We start from the raw sequence: 19,226 nt of genomic DNA, 5'->3' as shown, positions 1-19,226 counted from the left end.
GGTATTCTGACTTTAATTTGCTTTTCTCTAGTGAGTAATGATGCTGAGATCTTTTCTCTGCTTATTTACCATCTGTATCCCTTCTTCGGTGAAGTATCTGTTCAAATAGTTTGACCATTTAAAAAATTGGCTTGTTTTCTTATTTTTGAGTTGTGAAAGTTCTTTATATATTCCAAATAGTAGTATATGAACTGACTTTAATTCTCACAATAATTCTTTGAGTTGGAGGTGGGTACTGTTAGAAGTAATTTCCCAGGATTACACAGCTAATAGGTAGCAGAGCTAGGATTTGAACTCAACCTGTGCTGAACTGTTTGCCAGGTTTTTTTTGTTTGTTTGTTTGTTTGGTGGAGATTGATTTTTGGGAGCTGTGAATAGAACCAGGATCCAATTCCTGTAGGTGGTAGGATAATGCTTATAGAGACACCCCTGAGCAAAGGGGCAATATATTACAGTAGCAGCTCTGGATCGCCTCTTTGGGAACAACTCAGATGTTTGTTTCTGTTGAAGAGGGGTGATTATTTTTACTTTACATCTTTTACTTCACTTCTACATACCGGTGGCCAAAAGTACTTTTAAATTACAGTCCGAATATCTGCCATTATCAAGTAATAAGGTACTTGATACAAAAGGATTTTCTCAATAGCAGAAGCAAACCCTTTTATATATCTATACTTCATAAAAAATTTCACACATTTGATGTTAGTCATTTGTTTTTTAAAAACCTTTATCATAATAATGCTGACTTCTAGGCACTTACTATTTGGTGATATCCTCAGGGAGTATGTAGAACTTACTGACCTTTCAGAGTGGCTTTGGACCCCAGTACTTTTAAAGTTATAGTCATAGTGTTAGATGTTTTTAAAAAATCTTTCATTATCCACTCTGTCACTTGTTGGTTCGACATCATCCTTTCACTAGTCCCTTTTTCACCACTTATAACTTCTAATTCTGATTAGGTAAAAGATAATCAGATTGTTAGGCTTATTTGTGGCTATTATCTAAGATAAATTTTAGCTCTGGGAAACGACTTGGGGGATTTTCCAGTGAAAATTTCCCGTGACTGCTCAGAGGATCTTTTTCCTTGGTGTTTGGGTTCCAAGTAGTCATTCTGGATAAATGAGCTCTAAAGCAAGTTAAATATAACATTTGTCAGTAGAAAATGTGATGTATTTTTCTTTTTAGCATAATTTTTATTAATAATTTGTTAGATCGTGGAGATGATTTTAGTAAAAATATTAGTCAAGCAGTGTTCAGTGGCATGGATAAACAGGTACTTAATGGGCAGAAAGTTAGTTTACAATCATTATGTTTTGTAGCAGTTTGTAAAGTTCCTGTCAGTGACAGCTTGTCCTCTCAGCTGTGCCTCTAGTAAGGCAGAATAATTACTTCCAAGTAATTAACTAAAGGAAGAAAACCTTGCTAAATCTTATTTACTTTTTGTAAAAGATAGGATGAAGCCTAGCTAGTGAGTTGCGCTTCTTCATTTCAAGTACTTTTGGAAGTACTTAATGCTTTTAAGCCATTCTGATCAATTTAAGCTCTTAGAGTAAATTAATAAATACTCGCCCAGAGGACAGAGTAAGTAGCTGTAGTAATTACCGTTTCCACTGCTTGGGCACATTGTCAGATGTACGATGACTTGGAGAGCAAACTGCACTGGCCATATGTTTTGTTGACACCCTGGGGCTCACCAGAGCTGTAACAGGGTGCTTTGCACAGGGTTGGCTTCTATGTGTGGACAGTTTTGTTTGCAAGGTAAAGAAAACTGTGGCTATCACTTGGCAGTAGTAGAGTTATGAACAGTGATTGCATTGATAATTTGTTTCAAATAGAGTTTTGTGAAGCTTGCAATTCTATTTAAAATCATTTTGCTATATTGAACTTCAGTTCCTTTCTAATCCCAAGTTTGCTTTTTTATTCTGAAAACCAGATTAGTAATTCACACTTACTTTTCCATTGAACTTTGAATTTTCTAGTGGATTTTATCTGTTTAGCGAATGTATAAATTTGCATGTGGTATTACAGTGTGCTAGCTTTTCCAGATTACATAGCAATATACCCCTTTTATATGAGTTAATGAGTTGCCAGGTTAGACTCAGCAGGCCATTGTTACATTAAAAGCCAGAAAGTTTGCTGTCTCTCTTCCATTCCCTTCCCTACTTTTTTTTTCTTTCATAGTTTTATTTAGTTGCTATATTAAAATAACTTCTAAAAATGGAGATTTTTATTTTTTAAAACAACATAGAGGTTTTTCATTTTGCTCCCTTACAGATTCTATCTCACTGTTAATTTTAAATTATGGTAATTAATCCGAGCTGAGTAATGGTTTAATCAAGGTAGACCTTGCTCCTTGGCTGTGCCTCTCTCCTTTTTCTACCCCTCTCCCCGTTTTCACCTGTGGATTCGCATGTCTGACCTAGCAGAGTAATTGGGTCCAGGGCAACATGGGCGTGCCTCCCTTAGAAACACTCAGTCTCACATATGACTCATAAGCTGAAGCACAGACACCACTTCCCCAATCTACAGGAGCCATTTTAACAGCACAAAACTTGCCGGATTGCTTTTTACTTTCAAGCCCAAAGGACAGTATCTAAAGAGAACGAGAATATTTGAAGGTAACTTGTTAAGATTTTGCGTGTTTGCTTCTGGCTGTTTCCTGAGCCTGATAAACGGAGGGTGGTTCTTACCTGTCGAAGGACAGGGCTGAATGTGTTCTTTAACTCTCTGGAAAAAATGTGTGTAGTCAGTCACATGCCTGATTGAACTTCACTACTAGGGGGAAACAAAGCATTCAAGTTCTGGAAAGTTTTAGATCTTCTTGGTAAAGCATTTTTTATATTTTGTGTGATTTTTTTTCCCCCCATATGACTTGAGAATAAAGGAGATTTTTCTTACTTTCTTTTTCATACTACAAAGCAAACTAGATCAAATTCCAATTTTTAAAAATGTAATTGTATTTGTGAGGGTACCCTGTAATTTACAATTAAGTAAACTATATTATTCACCTGTGATTTGGATGTTAAGAAAGAAGTTCAAGAGCGAAGATTTTGTTTTGGCGTTTTAGTTAAGGGGAACTTTGGGACACCTCCAGTCATAGGTGTTGCTCATTGACTGTAGTGCCCTTTGTAATATCCTTTTTTCTTTCTTTAAAGTTAATGAAATTGTACTAAACACTTAATTTTGAAAACTATATAAGTTTGAGTAAAATGAATGGTCATTTAGATAACAAGTTAAAGTGATTATTAAATAAAGAGTAAGAAAGGCTAGAATGATTCATTTACTATTAGAAAAAAATAATAAAGTTTTATAATTCACACTGGAAACTTATTCTGAGTAACAGCCTTAGAAGCATAGCTAGTTTCTGAGGAAACGTAGTATTTTGATTTGTGTAAAAAGAAAAAGTAAAGAGTATTAACCTTCTGTCTATACAACTATTCTTAAAATTTGCTTGTTTGGAGTAAAAAAAAAAAATACCTAGAAAAGGTTGCTTAGTTTTTTCCTGAAATATTTCTCATTATTGAAATTAGGAGATTCTGGTGTGCCTTGAAGTTCTAGGTGCTCTGAGAAGCTGGATGCAGCAGTATATTGCTTACGAAAGTTATTTGTGAAACTAAAATTTGAATGAAAGTAAAATTTGAATATGCAGTGATTCCAAATACAGTTTTTAGAAATAAAATTTGCCAAGTCATTTATTATTGAATGTAATGATATTTAGCTAGTTCTTTGGGAATTCGCTGCTAATAAATTTCTAACTGCTTCAAGGCCTGTCAGATGAAAGTGAAGATTTCTAGGCAGTCAATTATTAGTTCTTACTCTTTGAAAGGATTGTTCTTATCAGATCTCAATTTGTGGTCTTATAAGACAGGCACAAGCAGACATTTTACCAGTTCAGCTCTGAGCCATTTGCTGTCATCTTTGTTTGCATATTGCTGGTTTAGTCAGCTTTCGAGTAAGCAGAGGTTGTATTTACTTCTAGTGTGCTCTGTGTGAAAAATCTAATGAAACTTTTTTGCCTTTCTTTCTCTCTTTTTTCCCTCCCTTCCTTCCTCCCTGCCTCCCTTCCTTTTCTTTCTTTCTTTTTTTTTTTTTGAGTTTTTAAAGGCCAGCGACCCACAGAGAAAAATCAAGGGGCACACAAAGAAGCAAATAATTAAGATTTTATTTATTAAAGAGAAGTAGAAGAATTTAGTTTCTTAAAATGAAGACATTGGTGCAATTCAAATAAAAATAAATACCAGTCATATATTTCAGTTTCTTATTATGTGGAGAAGACTGAGGTTGGGCTTCAGGGAAAAGGGAGGAAAAAAAAGCATAGAAGCAAAGGAAGGCCAGTACGACTTATTAGGCAGTCCCCTTCCCATCCCACCCCTTTCCTTTTATAAGGTTGAATATGAGTTTAAAGTGAGTCATCAGAATTAAACTTAGAATTACCAATTTGAAGAACTTAGCGTTAAAAAAGACTGAAGATCATCCAACTGCCTCACTTTTATAGTTGAAGAAACAGTGGCTCAAAGAGGTCTTGTGACTTGCTCAGGGTTATGTAGTGCTTGATGGCAGGCCTTCCAGCCTGGAGCTGCTCCTGCTAGCCCACACCAACAAGTGATGCTTTGTTTGAAATGGTCTGTATTTCCTCAAGAGTAAATAAAGCCTTAATTAAGTTGCTTGGTGATCATTTTGGTGATAAGGTATGACCAAATGAATTAACTAATGATTTTGAAAATGTGTTCAAACTAAGTTTCCTTTTTCATCAGAGAGAGGATGAGCCATTTGTTTAATTTCTACAACAGCTTTTTCTCACTGCTATTAGAATTTTTTCATAGTTGAAGCATTGTGACATTGCATGTTTAAGATGGGCCTCAGGGAGATGGAAATACAAGGACTTGGGAATTTACGTTGAACTTCCAGATAGAAAGACAGGTTTATTTCCACCTTAATTTTACCTCATATTGTTTTGGGAGGGCATATACTGTTTAGTATGATACCTTGTTCTAGTAAAGTGTGTGTGTTAAACTTTGCATATGTTTACAAAAATCTAGAGGTCTCTAAACTCTAACGTAAGTACAATCTTGACTTTAACCTTCCCCTAATTAATAATCTCATTCCATTTGTTGTACCCTACTCTTCTTCTTTGAAAGTTTACTTTACATACCAGGCACTTGAGTCTTAGAATCTGGGGAATACAAAATCTTTGTCTATTCACTTTTTGATGTGTTTTATTATGGTGGTTGAAATTTACTTCAGATCTGCCTTTCTTTAGATTTTTTAAATGCTTTGCATATGACTGTTGAATCTTTTAAATTTCCAAGTCCCCTAACCTAATTCAGTGTCAGATCCTCCACAGTGTGGCCATCATTGTTCTAAGCAACGAACAGGGCACAGAAGGCTAGAAAACCTGGGCTCTCGTCTCACAAACTTAGATTCTTACTGGGAAAACGTAGGTGAAATAAGTAAAGAATGGAACCAAACCACTGAGTTGTTAAATTTCGGTTCAGACTGTTTGCCTAGAGGTGAAAGGTGACTGAGACTTAAAATAGGCAGAAAAGTCTATGAGTCTTTAGGAATTAAGAGTATTGAAGAATGAATAGCGTTTGTGTAGGTTAAGGAGAGTGTCTTCAATAAGAATAAGAATATAAGCTCTTAGAGAGCAGAGATGTTTTATTCTATTTCTTCACCTTTTTCAACCTTTGACAGAGTATCAAGCACAAGTGTATAGGCCGGTGTTATTTGCTGCATTAAACCCTTGGCTGCTCAGTTGGGCAGGTCCTGTTAAAGTTAGTGGTAGCAAATCTTTAAAGGACATGTGGCCTTCAACTTAATCTCTGATGCCTGCACATTGTAACCAAAGAAGTAATTAACACCTGCCGGGTAGTATACTACCTTTAAAGTAGTAATTTTTGACCTTTGGTGTAACAGAGAATCACCTGACTTCAACTTAGAGATTTTGGTTCCTTAGGCCCTGGGGTTTGACTTATCCATCTGCAATTTTAATAAGTACTCTAGATGACTGTGATGCACAGGCTGCCACACTTTCTTGGAGAGTTCGCAGGCTTAAGAGCTGTGAAGAGTGATTAATCAGTTACTTAACATTTTAATATCTGAATTTTTAAGGAACAGTGGTATTTTGAAGCCCACAGCCTGTAGTAAGTAAGAAAAGGCACTAGAACTTATTTAGCCTCGTCTCCCTACCCTAGTTATCCCTTTGTCTGTTCCAGTTTTTTGCTGTGATATATTTTTCAACTTTGTGGCTCTCCCTGTTTCCTTTTCTCTAATTGTACTTTTTCTCCTCCGGCTCCCCATTCACTACCGGCTTGACCACAATATATAATAAAATTAATTATTTTTGTTTTTCAGGTATGATTAGCCTCTTCTTTATCTCTCAGCGAACCATCACACTCTCTCCAATGTTAGTTTTTTTTTTTTAGTTCCCTTTGGTGCTTTATGGTATCTCTCCATTCTGTTTTCCTTGGGTTAGGGCCAAAACAGCCCCTTCCTGATTTAGGGTAGCATTATAGTCTTTGAAAACCCTTCTCTCCTGGGAAATACACTATTAGTGTTTGTAATTGTTTGAGTCTGGCAGGGAGTAACTTTTTTTTACCGTTTGAGTTTCTTTGGACATTTAACTGCATAGTTGATTGCATATTTGTAGGCTTTGCATTACATTACGTCTCATCTAATGGGACATAGGTGTTCACAGACTCTCATAGAAATGGGAAGAAGAGTCCCATCAGTTGAATGGTCTGAATATAATTTTGCTACCATCAGTTGGCCAGAATATTTTGCTCCTTTGCTTAGGAGCTGCCTCATATAAATGGTAGGAATTAAATTAGTAATATCATTGAGTCAACCTAAATGATTAGGGCAGTTTTCAACTGTCTGAGCAATCTTCCTCCCATTAGTAGAAGAGGAACTCCTAAAGAGCAAGTTATTTGTTACCTCTATCTTTGTGTCTTGTCAGACGATCTGTATACTAGAGTAAAAGTGGCTATTGAGCTATACTACAAATGTGTAGGCACCCCACCCTTTTTGAAAAAAATAACTCCTGGGCTGTTTGCTTTGTTGGTAGAGGTAAACTTCTCTTTTCACTTTCGTTCTCTTACCCCTGTAGGAATTCAGAGCTCTTCTTTCATTTGTCTTTTAATGTTGAGTAGCAGGATATCAGCTCTTTTTTATCTCCATATTTTGTAGCTTGAGATTGGTTGCCAGCATCAAAACAAACCAAAAAAAAAGCACAACAGTAAACAATATGAATGCCTTCTGGAGTTTTTATGAAGATTGATTTAATAATTTTTATATTAAAAAGCTATCAAAATGATGCACATTGTTAAAAATCTAATAAAAAGCCTTTAGTGAAAAGCAGCCTCTCTACCCCTTCCCACTCTCAGTCCTGCTGCCTAAAGGCAACCCCTTATACAAGTTTTTGGTTTTTTGATTTTTCAAACTTGTATTTTCTTGGATCTATCTTTTTCCAGTCTTCTACCCCATGGAATAGAAGTTCTTCAAGGTAGCAGGAACCAGTGTGACTTTACATGATATAAAGTCATGTAAAGTTCATTTTCTATGTGATAGATGCTCAGTGGTCATTGTATTTGTGCAGAGTTGTATGGTACAGTTTTACAAATCTAAATTAAAGAAAATTGGTTATTTTCTGTGTTTTACAAAACAGTCCTGTAAACAGTGAAACTAGAAAATTTTACAATTAAAACTATAAAAATGAGGTGTTGATTTAATAACTGTTAGTTTATATGCATCTTATTTTTGATACCAAAATACTAAATGGAAGCTGAGTATTGTAATGGAGCAATTCATTATCCTTTTTTCTTTAAAACTGAAATGTGCATGTAGGGGAATGTATAAAACATACACAGTTTAAATGTAATTACATAGTGTTTACCCATGTCACAACAGAAATAGAGCCTGTTTATTAAGATAGAAATCCCCCAGCGGGACTTTCCTGGTGGTCCAGTGGCTAAGACTCCCTGCTCCCAACGCAGCTGGCCCAGGTTCGATCCCTGGTCAGGGAACTAGATCCCTCAGGCCTCAACTAAAGATCCCGCATGCGGCAATGAAGATCTCGAGTGCCACAACTAAGACCCGGCACAGCCAAATAAATAAATAAATATTTAAAAAGAAAAAAAGAAATCCCCCACTCTGCCCATGTTTGTTTCTCCTTAAAAATAACTATTATCCTGATTTTTGTGATAAGCTTTTCTTTATAGTTTTACCCCTTTGAACTTTATTTAAATGGATCACACCATATATATTCTATAGTGACTTGCTTCTTTCATTTAACTCTATGAGCTTTATCTTACTTAATTTTAATTGCAGTGTAGTATTACATTGTCTGTATTGGAATGTATTTATTCTTTCTTGTTGATGGCAGTAGATTATTTCCAGTTTGGGAACACTCTTGCACATAATTCTTGGAGCATACGTGCAAGCATATGTGAAGAGTTTACAAAGAGTATGGAAAGAATGAATATTTAAGATACTTCAGAGTTTTTCATTATCTTTCCTAGGAACAGATGCCTGCTATTGATGCCTTCCTACCCATTCAGCATCTTACTATGGTGTTTTGCCCTGGGGACTAAAATCTTCCAGGACCCTAAACAAATGGGCAGTTGATGCCTTTAGAGTAAGTTGCAAACATTAGTATATTTGACCAGTAAACACTAAGCAGTTTAGCATGCCTGTCATTTATTGACTAGAGTTTAATTAGTTCAAACATAATTTTGAATAAAAAACAAATTTTGATAGGACATTATAATCCCTATTATATACATAAAAATATTATTATTGATATGTATGAAATAAAGGTATAAAAATATAGACAGTTGGGGCAACATCAATTTTAGAATAGTCGGAGGAGATTGGTGAGGGATATATAGAAGACTCTAACTATATTTGACTTTTTTATTCTTGAGAATCTGAAACAAATTATGGAAAAGTGTTAATGTAATGTGAAGCCGGGTGATGGGTATGTCAATGTATTCTTTCTTTGGTTGAACTATTTCATAGTAAATTGTGCTATATAAGGGGTAGTTTATTTTTGCCCCACATTTACATATAACTGAGAAATAATGTTTAATTTGTTGAGGAGTAGAAGTTGATTTAAAAAAAAAGTGAATAAACTCTACATCAGTTAAAAAAAAAATCACCATTTCAGTGAAGGAGATTAGGTAGATTCAGAATTAAGTTATAATAGGACCATGTGTCTGTCCCACATAACTAACAAGATGGCTCTGGGCATACTTCTTTTTTTAATAAATTTATTTTATTTATTTTTATTTTTGGCTGCGTTGGCTCTTCATTGCTGCGCGCGGGCTTTTTCTAGTTATGGCGAGCGGGGGCTACTCTTCTCTGCGCAGACTTCTCATTGCGGTGGCTTCTCTTGTGGTGGAGTACGGGCTCTAGGCGCGCAGGCTCAGTAGTTGTGGCGCACAGGCTTAGTTGCTCCGCCGCATGTGGGATCTTCCCGGACCAGGGCTCAAGCCCATGTCCCCTGAATTGGCAGGCAGATTCTTAACCACTGTGCCACCAGGGAAGTCCTCTAGGCATACTTCTGATGAGTAAATGATAATTTCCAGTTGAGATCCATTGGAGCTATAGTTTGCTAGAAATAATTTAGTCTTTAGAATCATCACACATTCAAATATTTTTCAAAAACACATTTTAGAACAAAGATTCATAAAACATAATTGATATAGTATTAACTGACACTGATAAACTTTTAAGTAGCTAATACCCAAATCAGACTTTTACATCTAACCAGATTTATTGCCATAATTAGTGTTTCATCTTGCTTCCTGATATGGGTGTCATCTTGTTTCCTTAAAATTCTTACTATAATGATAGTAATTCTTGCATCTTTAGTGACTTTTTTTGTTATAAACTTGATATGGAATCTTTATATAAGATTTCCAAAATTTAATAATGTAAATGTGGGAGTTGTTATAAAAAGGGAAACATAGATCTTAATCCAGTGTTTTGCTTTTGCAGTCATCTCTTGGCTCTCTTTTTTGAGCTCTTTTTCACAGTGTCCGTATAAGTAGTGGCAGGGACAAAGAGGAACAAATGAAAGTAGAAGTCATAGGATTTTATAGTTGGAAGGGTTCTTAAAAGTCATGCAATTCAGGGGGCTCCTGGATTTGTTATTTTTATTATTATGTTCCTTTTCATCCTATATAATTCATTGATTTCATTCAACAATTATTTACTGTCCGTTAGGGAGAATTCTTGATGCTGGGGAGTACAGCAGACAGAGATTTTCTTATGGCAATTTAGAACATATCCATGCTGATGGAACCAATGCCGTATTTTGTGTTTTTGGCCGCACTGTGTGGCATGTGGAATCTTGGTTTCCGGATCAGGGATTGAACCCGTGCCCCCTGCGTTTGACGTGCAGAGTCTTAACCACTGGACTGCCAGGGAGGCCCCCAGTGCTGTGTTGGTGGCGGTGTGTAGCCTGTACCTTTTAGGCAAGGTAGAAAAGGTTAGACCCCCAAGCTTCTTGTTAAGATCTCTACACATGGCATTCCTAAGGTGGGCTATAGCCTTTGTTCTGCAGAAGGTCAGAACGCTTTGTGAGAGGCATCACTGAAGATGGGCTGCGTTTTGCATCTTAGATATTTCTGTTTGTTATAATTGAAGCCTAATAATCATGATTTATCTTTCTTTGGTAATAATATTTTTCTAAGCACTGAGTCCTAGCGAATGTTTAACATTCCTTTCCAGGTAATCTTTGTGTTTATTTAGAATTTTATGTCTTAAAGAAGCTTGTTAAAGCATGCTGGAAGAATATATACAGTATTATACTATTTATATAAGGTTAAATATATACCACACAAAACACACATATATTAAAGCATAAAGAAAAAGAATGTGAAGATTTTAGATTTAAATTAGAATAATCTGAATTAACGTTATATGTGTTTTAGTTTGAGAGACAGTTCATATTTAGAAACAGAAATTTGTGTTATTTGTTTATTCAGAACATTTTATGGCATGAACTGTTAAGCTGGGTGTTATATTTGATCCTTTCGTCTTTGGATCAGAGACAAATATGTGGGCTGTTATAGGATCATTTATAACCTGTTAGTCTTCCGAATAAACTGAAAGGAAGGTGTACTGTTCGTCTGCACTTGGAAGAATAGAACAGCTGCTCACCATTGTTAGCATATTTGATGGTTGAGAAGTGGTAGACGCCAGGTTCTCTGCAGATGTCCTGAGACTTTTCTGACCATTTTCGGGTGGTTCGACCCAAGCATCAGAGCCAGAGGCTGTGGGAAGGGAGCTAATGTGTAAGGAAATGGACAATTCCCTTAGGGTTCAGGGAGCATTTATTCCCTAGATACTGGGGACAGTTGAGGGTAATACATTTACAAGTAAGAGCAGAAATATACTAAAGATATGCTAGGAAGGCACTAGTAGCTCTTAACACTGTTGAAAAGAATGAACTAGATATTTTCATTGAAAAATACTGAATAAAAATGAAATTGTTTTCCAAGATACTCATTTAAGAAATGTTACTTGCTTTAGGAACATGGTGCCATGTTTAAAGCTGATTATTACATGTATATTAAATTCTCTTTAGGAAAGAAAGACCATAAGATGAGCTTACTTGCAGTAAAATATTGAGTCATTGTGGACATTGACCTAGAGACAAATAGCACTATATATAGCCTGGTGAAATTGTAGTTGTGGTAACTTATAGCTTAGGTAAGAATTGACCAATGGAGAAGATGGCTGTATTGTGCCCAAGTTTTTATGGAATATGACGCATATGAGTGATGAATTGAGGTGATTCTTAGGAATTATTAGTTGGGGGGGCAGCTAGGCATGAAGAAAAGTGAGCATCTCTGTTTTAGTTGTAATTAATTGCAAGCTTGCTTAAAATGACTTAAAACAGTAATAAGTATTCACCTATTGGGAATGGAGTTCTATTTGCTTTGCGTATAGTTGGAGAACATATGTGAATAGATAATGTGAGCCATGTTTTGGATATACTGAGAAGAGAGCAAGGGAGTGGAGGTAGTTTGATTGGGGGGGAACACAAATTGTAATCGGGGAGAAGTGCTCACAAGAAGCCATGGTAAAAATGACCAGAGATCAAAGAGGCAAGGTGTCTGTCCTGCTGTTTTGAGTCAGTTGTTCAAAGTTTTTTTTTGTTTTTTTTTTTGTTTTTTGGTGGTAGTTATCTTTTTTGAGAGGTAAAGGCAGGGTGGGGAGAGCATCTTCTGTCTAGGTGGTCACATGTTATTTACCTAACCAGTTGGGTAAAATAGTTTGGGGGCTGTTCTGTTGTTCAGAGACTTGATTTTTTTACTCACTCATTGTGGTTTTCAAGTCTTAATTTGTAAGGTACTTACTCCTAAGAATACTTCTTAAGAAATCTATTAATAACGAGTCTTCATGTGTGTAATGAACTTAGATCCCAACCTCAGAATACCTTTTTAATTGTTCTGTTTTCATAAACACTCTTTACCAATTCTATCTTATACTTCTGACACCAGGCTTTGATACCTTTTCACATAAACTATTGGACTATTTATAAAACAAGACATAAAGATGTAGCAGAGAAGGCAGGAAATACTTGACGTTTGTATGCCATATCTTGTTCTCTGCTTCCTGTCAGTTAAACCACGATGAGAGGAACAGAGACACAGATGTACAATTGCTGCTCTAATTTCCCATTAGGGAGACCAGTTAGGTATAAAGCTTGTTTCATTAAACTTTTGTCACTTGTTGATTCTAGGCATGTTGTAGTCTTGTTTTGTGTTATATGGGTTGTATGGATCACAATTAGATGTTTGATATAGAAAATATAAAATGTGTTTACTTTTGTGAAATTTTTATAGGTCATAAAAGACTGGCATTCAAATTTGTATCTATGGTATACATGCAATATGAAATGATAAGCTAGTATGTTGGTCTCAAAATTTTGACAAGCATTAATTTATTTTTGTATTTTGGTTTATCAGTATTTTTTAAAGCTTTTAGAGCACTTTATGGTTTACAAAGGAAAATCTTACTAGGTACAACTTTAAGATGATGAAAGGAAGGCCACAGAGGTTGACTTATCCAAGAAAATAAAGTTAGTAAATGGCAGGACTAGAGTTTGGATGCAGGTCTTCTGATGCTAAATCTTGTGTCCTTTTAGGAAAAGGTTTGTTTTCATTAAATTACTATTTTACCTATTATTCAGTGATTTAACCTTTTAGGTTTTCCTTAGCTTCTTCTATCTGCAATGTCCCCCCAGCAAATAATTACTGAATAATATGGGAGAATAAGCTTTGTAGCCACTTCTGCTACATCTTTTGTCTTAGCTGATAGACTGATTGCCCGTAGCGTCATAGTGTTTCTTCCCTGTCCTCCCTTACCCACTGGTGTCTGGCAGATAGGTCCCTAGTGAGCACTTGTGAAATAAATAAAAGAATGTAGATAGTACTGATATGATTTCTGAAGGCCACCTAGTATATAGGAAAAGATAATACAGGGGGAATTTTCTCTTCTTCCTTGAAGTGTTTATATTTGTGAAGGGAATGCTTTAAAAAAATTCCAATAAACTTTTTTGGTTGTTGTTAAATTTCAATTAACTCAAAGTCAAATTAAAAATTAAAGTGAAATAGAGGCCCTGAGGTTTGCCTGGAAGAAGTCAGCCATTGGATTTAGCTGTATCTATTTTCACCTCAAATTTTCCCTTCGCCTCTCCTTATGTGCCTACAGATGGTCTGAAAGGTAAGAAATTCTCCCACAACTCTTACTGTCCACTTCGAGTGGGAGAGGTCGCATTTTCTGTGTCTAGTTGCCAGGGATCGAGAGGTAGCTGGAAGTTAGACATGGGAGGAGAGGGGCAGAGTTTCTTCTGTTCATGGGTTGTAAGATAACTGTATTGCGTGACAGTCTCACATTTTTAAAGCAGAATATTTTGAGGGGGAACATCAAGATCACCAGATTAGAAGCCCTTCAAAGGCAGAAGTTTTGGTCTGTTTTGTTCTGTGCTGTATTCCTGCCACCTAGAATAGAGTCTAACATGTTGTAGGTACTCAGTGGAGTGTATGAATAGATGAATGAGCATGAGCTGAAGTCAGACGTGGTCAAACTCTCTCTGAGCATCTTGAGTATTCCTTTGACAAATAGTTACCATGGGCCGTCTGTGTAAGCTGTGGGAGTATGGTGGTGACCATGACAAAGTCCTTTTGCCCTTATTTGGTTGGCTTTGTCAATGCATGGTTATTACTGATATGAAGATTAAATGACAGATATAGCAACATACTGTAGCATAAGGCCTGGCACATGTAAATAGTAGCTATTATTTTCTTCTTATTTATTTCTAATTTGTTATCATCTCTTTCTTAAATTCCTTGAGGATAAGTATCATGGTTTTTTCGTATCTGTGCAAAAACATCAGTGGTTGTAGAGATGTTTAAGAATTACGTAAAGTAGTATATATGTCTTGCTTTATAAATTGTAAAAGCACTTATTAGACACTAAGATATTACCAACAAATGATCACGTAAATGGACCTTATTGTGCTATTGTACAATTTCTGGATGTGTCTTCATGCTAAAGTATTTTAAAAAATCTAATAAGTGCCTGTTATATCTACTAAAGCAACTTTGAATTCTTGAACTTTCAAAGAGTAAGGCAAAGCCATAAAGCAGAAAATACTTCTAACAAAGAGCAAGTTTAATGCAGCTAGACATTTTTACAGGAGTATCTCTCTTTTAAACATCACCCTGGAAGGAAATAGATTCCTTGAAAGTTGGTGATAGAAGTCTCTATTAAGTGACTAAGAAACTTTCATCTGTCATGGATATCATATCCTTCTTCACTAACTGAATCAGCATCATCTTTTCAAAATACTTAATACTAAATGGCAATATACAATCATCCATAGATGCAGTGAGTTCATATATTTCAAAGTTTCACTGGTATCCAAATGGATGTAGGACAATTTTGATGTTCAATTGAATAACTTGTAAGAAAGGTTATATCGTAATAAGTCATATCTTTTTGAAAATTTTATTTTCCTATTTCTCCCTTCTTCCAATCCTTAGGCAGAGAACAAAAAGTTGAAATAAACTAGTGATTTTTGTTTGTTTTAAATAACTTCCCCACACCCTGGGTAGTTTAAAAACCATTGTTGAGAATCTCTATTACAAGTAATTAATGAAGAATTTAAGGAGGACAGTGTACACATCAGTGGCTAGAAGTTATCAGTGTAGCAGTCAAGCTATGGAATGTTTGTTTAAACTGTCCTCATCATTTTTAGATGGTAGTTGCCAGATCCCACTTGCACTGGGCTTTGTAATCTTGGGAGCACACTCTGTTGTTGCAACCGGATATGAAAACCTCCAGGAACTTTGCACTTCTTCTTTCCAAATCAAGCCTAAATTCCACTGCCTGACTTTCAAGACCCTCCATAATTGGTTTTGCTTTGCTTATTTAACCACATTTTCTACTATTTCCCATTGTCAACTCTTAGCTCTGGTCAGGCTGTTAACTATCTCCAAACTTACTTTGGTAGGTTTTGATTCTCTTTATTCTTCTGTGTCTCAGCCTTCTCTCTGTCTCTCTCTCTGTCTCTCTCTCTCTCTCACACACACACACACACACACACACACATGCACGCACATATGTACACATGTATGCACATATAAGCAAACATGCACATACACACACTTTCCCTTTCCCTGTGGTCTCTCCACATCCTATGTCACTTTAAGGTTGAGTTTAAGTCCTTTATTGTCTAAAGTGTTCCCTTGATCCATTTGACCATCCCCTTTTCTGAAATGCTACAGTATTGATCAGCTTTATGAGCGTTTAATTAAATGCTAACTTTTGGTGTTCAGTTGTTTTCTCTCTTGGTCTTGTTTCCTGAACTAGATTGTGAGCTTCACAGGAACAAGCCCATGCAGTATCTCTTTGTCTTTCCCACAGTGCTGAGCTGAGGGGAAGTTCACTAAATAGTCACCAATTTTTTTTTTTACCACCAAGTCAATCAGTAGACCATGGTTTCTTCTGAAAATGGATGTTGTGGAAGGCCTAAAAATTGAACTGTTCTGTATTATAAATCTTTTTTTTTTTTTTTTTTTTTGCCACACCATGCGGCTTGTGGGATCTTAGTTCCCCGACCAGGGATCAAACCCGTGCCCTCGGCAGTGAAAGTGTGGAGTCCTAACCACTGGACTGCCAGGGAATTCCCTGTATTATAAATCTTTATATTACTTGTGAATGATATTTAAAGTTTGCTTCAACTTAAGATATGTACAATAGGAAGATATAAAGTTACATGTGTAATTTATACTAAGCCCATGCCCCTCCACTTTCTCATCTCTCATCTTGTGGTTTTACTGCTTCTAGTTTTTTTGGTGTCATTGAGTTTAGCATCTTAGGTGAGAGCCAGGTACTTAACGAGGATGATTGTAGGAAGAATCCCATTTTAAGGATCTTGACATGTAGCGCCAGAATCGTTTGATTATATCCAAACTTATTTAAACTAGATTTCTATTATTTAAAGAAGAAAAGGGGTATGCTATGAAATTGGGGATATTCTCGCACATAGTGAGCAGGAAGTTTTGTGCACAAGGATCTTTGAGTCCATCAAACTTGTTGGTGACTTGGGAAAAGGTGAAAATGCTTTGCATCTCTAGAGTTTATATCCTTAAGTCTGGTCCCACTGTGACTTGGAAGAGGCCACTAAAATGCCACAGGTATAAAAGGTTATGATCACCCAAGAAGATGTGGAGAGATCTGGATTGAGCCTATCATTCAGCACAGATGAAGCCTGGGAAAGGGTAGTACATACAGGGTGCTGGGGGGAATTGGGGCAGGGCCGACTTGGGCTTCTTTAATTCGGGGGTGGGGTAAGGGGGCCATGAGAGACTATAAAATGCAGAAATGCTGGTGTACCTATTTTTGGGATGGGAGTGAAGAGAAGTAAAAAAATTGTGACAGAGGTGTCCTTTTTAAACTTGGTCCGTGAACATTCCCAGTCAGTCTTCTGGTGCAGGTGATCAGATACCCCGTTTTTACAAATCTGACTGGCTGCATTTTTCTCATACCTTTTGGGACATCATGAAGAGCCACTTCAACCCTGTTAATGAATTTGAAGTTTTTCTTATAGGCAGTGGAAGCCACTGCTTAGGTTTTTTTTAATTAATTAATTTTGGCAGCGTTGGGTCTTTGTTGCTGCACGCGGGCTTTCTCTAGTTGTGGTACATGGGGGCTACTCTTCGTTGCAGTGCGTGGGCTTCTTATTGTGGTGGCTTCTCTTGTTGCGGAGCATGGGCTCTAGGCGCGCGGCCTTCAGTAGTTGTGGCACGTGGGCTCAGTAGTTGTGGCTTGCGGGCTCTAGAGCACAGGCTCAGTAGTTGTGGGGCACGGGCTTAGTTGCTCCGCAGCATGTGGGATCTTCCCGGACCAGGGCTTGAGCCCGTGTCCCCTGCATTAGCAGGCGGATTCTTAACCACTGCGTCACCAGGGAAGTCCCTTTTTTTTCTTTTTAATTGAAGAATAGTTGATTTACAGTGTTGCGTTGATTAGTTTTAAGTAGAGAAGTAAGTTGATCATATTTTCATTTTTGGTTAATTACTCCTATTGCGGGGTGAAGAACCACAAGGGGAGCTAGAGTAAAGGTAGTAATGACCCATCAATTGAACACAGAGCTCCTATCACCTAATAATACAATCTGTGGCCATTAAGCTTTTCATGTAACCTTTGATTTTGTTTTCACCTGATGGTGTGTCTCTTCCTAAGAGTGAAACTTCTCATGACAGAGTAACAGTCTTTTCTAGAAGAGTATTGTGCAGTGTGGGAGTTAGAGATGGCAGGAGCTGTGTCCTGTAGCAAAATCTCCTGTGGGACTTCACAGCAACATCCCTGGCTTTTCCCCTTCACTTTGGGCCAGAAGGAAACACTGTTATTGATGGGAATCTGCCATATTCTCAGGTGAGGGAACCATTGGACTAGAGCATATCTTTTCTCTGATGATAATATTAAACAGGGGAATAAACAACCACAGAAATGAAACAGTTTTCTTGTGAGCTGATTCTTGTTTGTTACAGAAAGGAAAATGTTAACTGCCTGATCAGGTCTTGCTGATAAGCACATTTCAGCATATTTGTGTTCCCGAGCTAGGTGTGTTTTTGTCAGAGTTTAGATTTTGCGTGCTGGAGGGAAGAAAGTTCCTTCAGTCAGTTTATTTGCATAATAAAAACACCAATAAATGACATTTTTGACAATTATCACTTTCAGCCACTTGGGGAAAGTAAATTTTTTTTTTCATGACCAAGGTTAAAAGACTATCTGATTATTGTTGGGTGTTTCTCTTTGGTTTTAAATTCTCTTGTTTTCAGAACATGCTCAGAAAAAGGGTTAATCTTGAGACCACAGGTAAGAACAGGTCTAGGTATGTGATATGGTTTTGCAAGGTGCTACAAATGCTGCCTGAGTGTAATGTGACACCAGGTAGGCCCAAGTGGCCAATGATGGGAAGTGGAGAACAATGTGAAAGAACCGGCCTTTCAGGTCTGGGGAGTGAGTAATTGCAGCCTGTCCTCTGAGTACTGGAACTGTTCTGGGGTGTCAGCAAAAAGGCCAAGCATAGAGAAGTCAGCCTGTTCCCTTGATCATATTGACTTTGTGGGGTTTTTGTTGTTGTTGTTGTTGTTGTTTCACTTTAGCATGGTTGAAGCTAAGGTGAGCGTATTCAGGTTTCCAAGGCCTGCTTTGGCTTTGCATATATCACCAGAATACAAAAAACATCAATTTGTGTTTCATTCACATGGAAATAAAAATATACTTTTGAAAAAGATCTAAGTACTTCACTTCCCCTGCCCTCCCCCTCAGTTTCAATGAAAGATGCCTAAAGCAGCAGAGCTACTTAAAAGATACAGATGGTTATATATATGGTACTTATATGATTCCAAGAACATATTTTTAAACTTTTTCTACATTTTCTTGAATTCCTTGAATATTTGAAATGAGTTAAAGGTGGTAGTAGAGAAACATTTTCTTTTTGAATTAAGAGAACCCTGAATGCAGTAGGGAATGATTTGCTCCTCTGTGACATTTACTTGTATTTTTTCCTCTTCTATTTTGTGTATAGAGTACATGATTTAGAGAGTGCTATGCAGTGAGATTTATTTTACAATTAGTGTCTTTTTTTGTTTGTTTGTTTCCTTATTCAGTAGAAACTGAGGGACTACCCTTGTTGGGGGAGG

General features: G+C 36.7%; 1 protein-coding gene across 10 annotated transcripts in view; it reads left to right on the top strand.

Annotated features, from left to right (window-relative positions):
- The window catches only part of ELF1 (E74 like ETS transcription factor 1), a 104,938-nt gene that overhangs the window by 26,192 nt on the left and 59,520 nt on the right, over positions 1-19,226 (top strand). For 2 of the 10 annotated variants that reach the window (XM_089899477.1, XM_089899481.1), the window contains exon 1: positions 1,708-2,618. The exons of 2 other annotated variants lie outside the window; for them this stretch is intronic. The gene's annotated coding sequence lies outside the window, so the exon portion shown is untranslated. Of the gene's footprint in view, positions 1-1,704; positions 2,619-4,095; positions 8,636-19,226 lie in introns of those variants that run through there. 6 more of the 10 variants (XM_089899482.1, XM_089899479.1, XM_089899478.1 and 3 more) reach the window with 6 other exon arrangements.

The sequence above is a fragment of the Delphinapterus leucas genome, chromosome 18 (genome assembly GCF_059928025.1).
Source record: "Delphinapterus leucas isolate spDelLeu-1000000601 "Yukka" chromosome 18, BTC_Dleu_Yukka2, whole genome shotgun sequence".
Lineage (NCBI taxonomy): Eukaryota > Metazoa > Chordata > Mammalia > Artiodactyla > Monodontidae > Delphinapterus > Delphinapterus leucas.
This window is presented reverse-complemented; position numbering and strand designations above follow the sequence as displayed.